The sequence below is a fragment of the Herpailurus yagouaroundi genome, unplaced genomic scaffold (genome assembly GCF_014898765.1).
Source record: "Herpailurus yagouaroundi ecotype Mexico unplaced genomic scaffold, PumYag 182, whole genome shotgun sequence".
Classification (NCBI taxonomy): Eukaryota; Metazoa; Chordata; class Mammalia; order Carnivora; family Felidae; genus Herpailurus; species Herpailurus yagouaroundi.
This window is the reverse complement of record NW_024412413.1, coordinates 10,077,650-10,086,167: the sequence shown is the minus strand read 5'-3', so window position 1 is coordinate 10,086,167 and position 8,518 is coordinate 10,077,650.

Genomic DNA, 8,518 nt, shown 5'->3' with positions numbered 1-8,518 from the left:
GGGGCACTCCTCAGTGCCAAGCTTCCCGCCGACGCGGGGCAGCTCACTGAGAGAAGACGAGCCCTGACTGTCCAAAACCTTCGGGCCTGAGCCTGCGACCCCTAGAAGTGCCTTGAACCGGGTCACTTAGAATAGGGAAACCAGGAATGCTTCTGGGGCCTCGTGTCACTCCAACAGGTGACCCTGAGGGTTGGTGAGCGCCCTGCCTTGGAGAGGTGCAGGCGCCGGCTGAATTATGTGCTGGACTAAAGTAGCGAGACTTTGCTGAGCCACCCAGGCACCCCAAGAGAGTTTCCTTTAAAAATAAATTTGCTTAGGGGCACCCGGGTGGCTCGGTCGGTGAAGCGTCCGACTTCGGCTCAGGTCATGATCTCACGGTTCGTGGGTTCAAGCCCCGCGTTGGGCTCTGTGCTGACAGTTCAGAGCCTGGAGCCTGCTTCGAATTCTGTGTGTGTGTGTGTGTGTGTGTGTGTCTGCTCCTCTCCCGCTGGTGCTCTGTCTCTCACTCTCTCTCAAAAATAAATAAACGTTAAAAAAAAAAAAAAAGAAAGAAAAGAAAAGAAAAAGAAAGTGAAGGCTGCTTCAGAGAGACCCAGAGTGAACGTGGAGATATTACTGGGCTCCCCTCCCACCTTGGGGGGCCCTGAATGCCAAGGGGAATGGGTGGGTCTTTGCCGGGGGTCACAGCTGCCCTCCCAGGCCCCAGAGCACCCAAAACCCCAGCGGAGAGAGATCTCTGCCTGAGAGCAGGGAGAGATAACAAGCCAACAAGCCCCCCTTCCCACCCTGAACTCACACCATTGGCCCCAAGCCTGGCCAGCTTATGTTGGAAAAAATCTCCCTGTTCTCATCACCTCTGCTCCAGATACAGCCTTTTCTTCGGGAAGGAAACCAGCGCGCATTGAAGAGTCTGATGTGCTCCATTGCGCGAGACTCCTGACCCCACAGCATTGCTGCCCTGAGATCCGGGAGCCACTGCCATCCGATACAGATGAGGAAATGGGGGCTCAGGGGGGGGATCAAATGGGAGTGTGAAGAGTAGCCTCCAGAAGGACACAGGGGAACAGTCCTGGTGCTTGCCTCTGGGCAATGGGGCGGAGAATGAGGAGACTCACTTTTCTGTTTGAATGTTTACATCACGCATTACCGAGGCGCATATATTCCGAGGGGCTATAATTATAATGCATGACCGTGTGCTTGCTCAATAAATGAATGCGAAAGTAAATAATCACCTGGGGAGCTCCTTAGACACGTGGGCTCCTGGGCTGCAGCCCCCCCCCCCCCTCCGGGGATGGAAGCGGTAGGTCTGGGGGTGGCAGGGGACCAGGATGCGTTCCCCAGGTGATTCTGTCACAGGTGGCCCTGGGCCACACTTCGGGAACAAAATCACCAGCTGGGGCCTCTTCCCACCAGCCACCAGCCGGGCTCACGTGCAGGGTCTTTTGCATATATTTGCATGATTTCTCTGGTTCCCCCGGAAGCCTCCGTTAGCCCTCACGCTCCTTTCTGCCTGGGCCTAAGGAAAGCTTCTCCCCTTCCACCTCCGCCCCCCCCCCCGCCCCCCCCCCCCCCCCCGGACCGGTCCCCCCCCCCCCCCCCCCCCCCCCCCCCCCCCCACCCCCGTCCTCCAGCCAGATACACCGTTCTCGTGTCCCATGTGCACGTTCTCCCGGGTCCCCAGGGCCTGGCACACACACATCACCTCCCTCAGAAGCCTTCCGCACCTCCCAGCTGAAAGTGCGTTCCCTGTCCTGCCCTCCATCCCCTCTGCTAGACTCCCAAACACGCCTGCCCCCCACCCCCACCCCCCACCCCCCGCTTAGGAGCGTTTCCTGTGCGCAGGGCTGAGCCCAGCCCTACACCCATCCCATGGCATCCAGTCCCTCAGAGACCCCATGACCCATGAGACGGGACCGCAGGAGGCCCATTTTACAGAGGAGGAAACGGAGCCTTCAGGAAATCACGTGACTCGCCAGACAGCGGCGAGCCCTTCCCAACCCACCAGTCAGCCTCCTAAAATGCCCCGGTGCCCGTTTTCTCCCACCTCGTGGTAACGTTATTTGGGTTTTCTTTTGCTTCGTTTGCTTTGTGTCTTCACAATTGCTTTCTGGAAAAAACATGCAGACAATCCAGAAATATTTGAAGCAAGCATTAAATTCTCTGCTTGCCCCGGCGGGGCGGCCCCCCCAACACTCTATAGGCAAAGTTACTGTGAACAGTCTGGGGTCTCCTTCCAACCTCTTGTGCCCTTACATACAGATGTGGTATATGCAAATACACAGGCGTAGCGTTTTTATGGTAAGACACGCATGCAAAAGGTAAACAATTTAAAGAACAATTTAAAGAACAAGCCTGGGTGGCTCAGTCGGTTAAGTGTCTGACTCTTGATTTCGGCTCAGGGCACGATCTCGTGGGTGCGTGAGCTCGAGCCCCCGTGTAGGGCTCTGCACTGACAGCTCAGAGCCTGCTTGAGATTCTCTCTCTCTCCCTCTCTCTCTCTCTCTGCCCCTCTGCAAGGCTAACCTATTTTCCAAGGAGATTGAACCAGTTTTGACTCCTACCCAAAGTGGGTGAGCGTCCTCACTGAGCCATGCCTTTGCCAAATGCGGAACTGGTTGACTTTATAATTTTTGCCAAGCTAGTGGGAGTAAAATTCCAACTCATTGTGGCTTTAATTTATGTTTCCCTGATTACTAATGATACTGGCTGGCTGTCTTGTTTATATCTTCTGTATCCTTAGTGATTCTTTTCTCTTTTTGATAGATCAGTCATCGAAAGTGTTGAGATAAAATCACTAATTGTGAATAGTGGGTTTGCCAAGTTCTCCTTGTTTTGCTTTATGTGTTTGGAGGTTATGTTGCCAGGTGTATGAGTTTAGAACTGTTCGATCTTCTTGGAGTTATATATTCCTTCTTTGTTTCTAATAATGCCTTTGCCTTGGGGCGCCTGGGTGGCTCGGTCAGGTAAGCATCTGACTCTTGATTTCGGCTCAGGTCACGATCTCACAGTTCATGAGATCGAGCCCCGCGTCAGGCTCGGTACTCTCAGCACAGAGAACACAGAGCCTGCTTGGGATTCTTTCTCTTCCTCTCTCTCTGCCCCTCCCTCCCTCCCTCATCCATGAGCCCTCTCTCTCTCTCTCTGCCTCAAAATAAATAAACATTAGAAAATAATTATGCTTTTGCCTTGAAGCCTCATTTGTCTGTTATTAATATAGTGAAAAGTCTTTTGATTTTGATCTTTTTCCAAAGAAGGACAATTTATTTGCCTCCAAACAAACTACTACTAGTTGGCTTAGTGAGAGGTGACCCGATTTCTTAGTTTATAAGTATTTATATTATAGAAACTTTTCAACAACTACAGAAGTACACAGTCGCATGAAGTGAACCTCCTTGTACCCACCGACCTGCTCAGACATATACCAAATCAAAAGATTTTAGCTCTCCCATCCCATATTATTTTGAGGCAAATCCCACATACGTATAAATCAATCCCTAAACATTTGAAGATGTATCTCTCTTTTTAAAAATTTTTTTAAGTTTATTTATTTATTTTGAGAGACAGAGAGAGAGAGAATGTGAGCAGGAGAGGGCCAGAGAGAGAAGGAGAGAGGGAATCCCAAGCAGGCTCCGTGCTATCAGCACGGAGCCCAATGTGGGGCTCGAACCCACCAACGGCGAGATCATGACCTGAGCCGGAAGTCGGACGCTTAACCGACTGAGCCACCCAGGAGCCCCTGAAGATGTATCTCTACAAGAACTTTAAAAAAAAAAAATCCAAACCCCATTACCATCCTATAATGACAATTTCCTAACATTATCAAATGTCATTTTTTTTTCCATTTGTTTAAGTCAGGAATCTTAACAAAACCTGTCAGGGTGTAATTGGTCAATTAAGTCTCCATCTGTAGGTTCCTACTGTATCTCATTTTCTTTGCACTTTGTGGAAGAGATCAGGTCATCTCTCCTTTATATAAAAATATTTTGGGGACGCCTGTGGGTGGCTCAGTGGGTTGAGTGGCTGACTCTTGATTTTGGCACAGGCCATGATCTCACGATGGTTCGTGGGATCGAGCCCCACGTCATTGGGCTGTGTGCTGACAGAGGGGACCCTGGTTGGGATTCTCTCTCTCCCTCTTTCTCTGTCCCTCCCCTGCTCACGCTCTTTCTCTCTCAAAGTAAATAAACTTAATTTCTTTTTTCCTTTTTTCAAGGTTTTTATTTATTTTTGGGGCAGAGAGAGACAGAGCATGAACGGGGGAGGGGCAGAGAGAGAGGGAGACACAGAATCGGAAACAGGCTCCAGGCTCTGAGCCATCAGCCCAGAGCCTGACGCGGGGCTGGAACTCACGGACCGCGCTGAAGTCATACGCTTAACCGACTGCACCACCCAGGCGCCCCAAAATAAACTTAAAAAAATAGCTTGTTTGATGGGATTCCATAGATAATGTTCTTTAGCAATATATATGGGCCATCCTTCCTCTTAGTACACAGAAGTCAATGCTGGGTTTCTGGCTGGGGCACAGAACCCCATAATTACTATTTGGTAAAGTGTCTTATCTCCTTTACTTACTAGGAGGATTCGGTGAGAATTCAGCAAATATTTAGCGAGCCCTTACTTAGTGCCAGGCCCCATACAAGAGTCTGAGAAACATAACGGTGAACAGGCCAGAGGCCTTCCTGGAGCTTAAACTCAGACTTTGGTGGTCCGCCGCATCCCTTGAAAGATTCGTTACAATTCAGGGCTGCCAGGGGCGCCTGGGTGGCGCAGTCGGTTAAGCGTCCGACTTCAGCCAGGTCACGATCTCGCGGTCCGTGAGTTCGAGCCCCGCGTCAGGCTCTGGGCCGATGGCTCGGAGCCTGGAGCCTGTTTCCGATTCTGTGTCTCCCTCTCTCTCTGCCCCTCCCCCGTTCATGCTCTGTCTCTCTCTGTCCCAAAAATAAATAAACGTTGAAAAAACAATTCAGGGCTGCCAAAGGCCTGGGAGCGGGGGCTGGAAATGGGCACTTTTTGTCTACCTAGTCCAGAGCTATCTTGTGGAAATATGTGACCTCAAACAGCACCTGCATTTGTCCTTTTAAATTTTCTACCTATTACATAAAAAAGTAGAAAGAAGGGCGCCTGGCTGGCTCAGTCTGTTGAGCACCCGACTCTTGGTTTCGGCTCAGGTCACGATCTCACGCTTCGTGAGATCAAGCCCCACGGTCGGTCGTGACCTGAGCGGAAGTCGGAAGCTTAACCGAGACACCCAGGTGCCCCCAAGAGCAAAATACAGTTAATACATATACTTAATACATACATTAAAATACTTTAGTTATGTATTGTATTTAACCCGAGGTATCCAAAATATCGTTTTCAACATGTAATCGGTAATAAAAAGTTACTGGAGATATTTCGCTTTTTTTTTTTTTTTTCGAGAAGAATGAGACCCTTTCCAAGACACAAATCAGGCGTGTGTTTTACATTTACAGCCGTCTCAACTCCGATGAGCCACGCGTCGAGTGGTCTTTGCGGGGTCCGGGCTGCGGTTCTGGAAAGCACAGCCCGCGAGTCTGATCCGGACGGCCGGGCGGTGGGGCGGTTGGGGGTGGGGCACAGTGGGGACGACGCTGGGCTGGAGAGTGTCCCTCTGGAAAGCCCTTTGCAAACTCTGGTACCCCACACAAAATACGGGGACAAAGTCACACCTGGGCTCAGATCCTGACTGCGTCCCCTCCGCGCCCCGTGCCGCTCCGAGACCTTGGAAGTTGCCTTCACCTCCGGAGCTTGGATGTGCGCGCCCGGGTGGAACCGGCGGACGAGCCCTGCCCCGCGGCGGTGGAGGAGCACCCGAGACCTCGTGCAGGCGCCCGCTGGGTGTTGGTGGCAGGGCGGCAGGACGGCTGCGGGGAGGTTTGGTGGCGCAGAGACGGCTGAGAGCGGGACTCAAGCCTCGGAGACCCAGCGGACCGGTGGCCGCGGCGCCCGGCGGGGAGGGGGTGCCGGTGCTCCGCCCGGGGCCACGTCGGCTGGGCGCCCGCCGCCTGCAGTCCCCGAGGCCGCCACGGGGCGGCGGTGTGGGACAGGGACCCCGCGAACCGCGCAGGGCCCCCGGGGTGGGGGGTGGGGGGGGAAAAAAAAATACAGGCCCCGCGGGGGGCGAGGTGAGAATTACTCTTAACAGCTTCTCTGGCGCGGACTTCCCTGGGGAGCGATTGTTCTGGTGTCTTCTGCGGCTGGAGGGGAAACAGGCAAAGAGCTGTTCCCTCCCCATCTTTATCCAATTCCACCGACAGCTGCCGTGATGGAAGGGACTCGGGTTGTGACCAGCGGGGGGCCTCGGGCAGGCGGTCCAGCAGCCCGGCCTTTTCGGTCGCCTTAGGAGACGAGACGGGGTTTGCGGTGCCTCCCAGGGCCTGGGGGCTCCCCCGCGGATGATGGCTAGAAAGGGGTTTTGCCACCTGTCTGGTGCTGAGCCAGGGTCACCCGGCGCGCAGGGATTGAAAGGTGAATTTGGAAGGACGAGGATTAAAAATATCAACTGCCCTTAACTAAGGGCTTAAGCCCCTTAACTCTCCCGTAACAGCGCAAGGGTTCGGTGCCACTATTGCCCCCATCTTACAGATGAGAAAGCTGAGCCTCGGGGACATGGTGTGACTTAACCTGAGGTCACACAGCCCAGCAGCGTCTGTCTCCTGACATCCGGCTTCTGTGCTGTGCCTGAGTAGAAGTTGGCTGAGGTTGAAGGGGACGGATCTTTTCCTGCCCCGCCTCCCTCTCCCATCCCTGGTGCCTGGCTTCCTTCCTCCCTCCGGCTTTCTTCTCAGCCTCCCCGCCCCGCTGAGGCTGTCTTTCCCCCATTAAGACAAGCGCCTCTTCCTGTCCACAACTCAGGCCTGGCCAGTCAGGTGCCCATGCCCCTGACGGGCCGTGGTGGGCTCAGGGTTGCAGGTGACTCAAGCCTGGCTGATGAGGCAGGATTCTGGGACTCTGATGGAACTGTTGAGACTCCTTTTTCTGCCGAGGAGCTGAGCAGCCGGGAGCCTGGAGCCCAGGTGGGGGTCGAGGTGGGGCCTGGGAATGTTGTTTGAGCCTCAGCCTTTACCTTCAATGGAGCGGAGCTGACTGACCCCCCCCCCCCCCCAGGATTAAGGAATGGGAGGCAGCCTCCCCCACCTTCCACCTCCTCCTCATCTCCACCCCTCTCCCTGCCCACTCACCAGATGTGAGGCTTAAAGGGCGCAGAGTATGGGCTCTGGAGACAGCCCCCCCCCCCCCCGCGGGCTCTCATTCCAGGCTCTTGTACTCACGAATGTATAACCTTGGCACTTCTCTCTGTGCCTGTTTCTTATCCGGAAAACGGGGGAAAGAGGCAAGTCCCCCGGTGTCTCCAGAGACCAAAAATGTTCTGCCCCATGAGAGCCGACCTCTCTTCCCTAAGGCTCTGCTCAGCCCATGCCGTCCCTCCGCATGCATGTTCTTCCAGAGGGACCCTGGAGTGGTTCAGGGCGCGGACCTAGGCCGTCACCAGGAGGCAGGAGAGGCCAAGGCCACAGCTTGGCAGGAGGGGCAGGGTGTGGGCACGGATGGCAGGGTGTGGGGCGAGGGGCACAGGCTGGCAAGCGGTTGAGGACGACAGCTGCCGAGGGGGCCGGCAGCCTGATGCCACAGTCATTACCTCCCTCCACACTCCCAGCAGCCCTGGGCAGTAGGAGCTGGGGCTTCCCCTACTTCACAGAACAGGCCCAGGTTCAGAGACACCAAGCCACTCACCCAAGGTCACACAGCAGCAGTGGCAGAGCCGGGAATTCGGCCTGGGTCTGGGTGGCGCCGGAGACTGCGCTCCTAACCACAGCTGTGCGCGTGAGCATGACCGCGATAAGCAGAAGGCTCAGCCCTTTCCTGAGCACCTACTACGTGGGGGGCCCTTTGCACACGTTAGTTCTGGGAGCCCAGGCCCCATCCCGGCGGGAAGCCACCATCATCCCCTTTCCACAGACGGGCCTGAGGCCAAGAAGGGTCAGGCCTGGGGTGTTCCTGCCTCTATCCAAGTTACGACACAACCACGGTCACGTCCTTTCCCCTTCTGGGCCCCTGTGTCCCTATCTGTAATTCAAGGAGATGAGGCCCGGTCCCAGCGGGCCTGGCCAGCTCTGGTGCTCTGAGACGTGTCGCCGGGAGACTGACAGAGGGCTGGGGGCGGGGAGGGGGCCGGGGCGACTGAGGGAGCGTTTGGAGCCTGCCTTCCCTGCCCTGCCTCCAGCAAACCCATTCTCCAGGTCTTCAACCGAGGCCTACCCATCCCCAAGGGCAGAGAGGGAATGCTCCTTTGCTTAGCCCAGAACCTGCCTGACACTGTGCCACTCTAGTCTGTCTGTATGTCCTCGTCCCCATGAAAGGGCCGCTGTTACTGTGTCGTTCTTACCGGTAAAGCCCCGAGAGGGAAGACAGATCCCACAGGACGACTCAGAAAGGGAAGGACGTGACTGCGGCGCTCAGGGAGGCTGTGGGCTCCAGAACCCTGCCCTTTCTGCTGCCT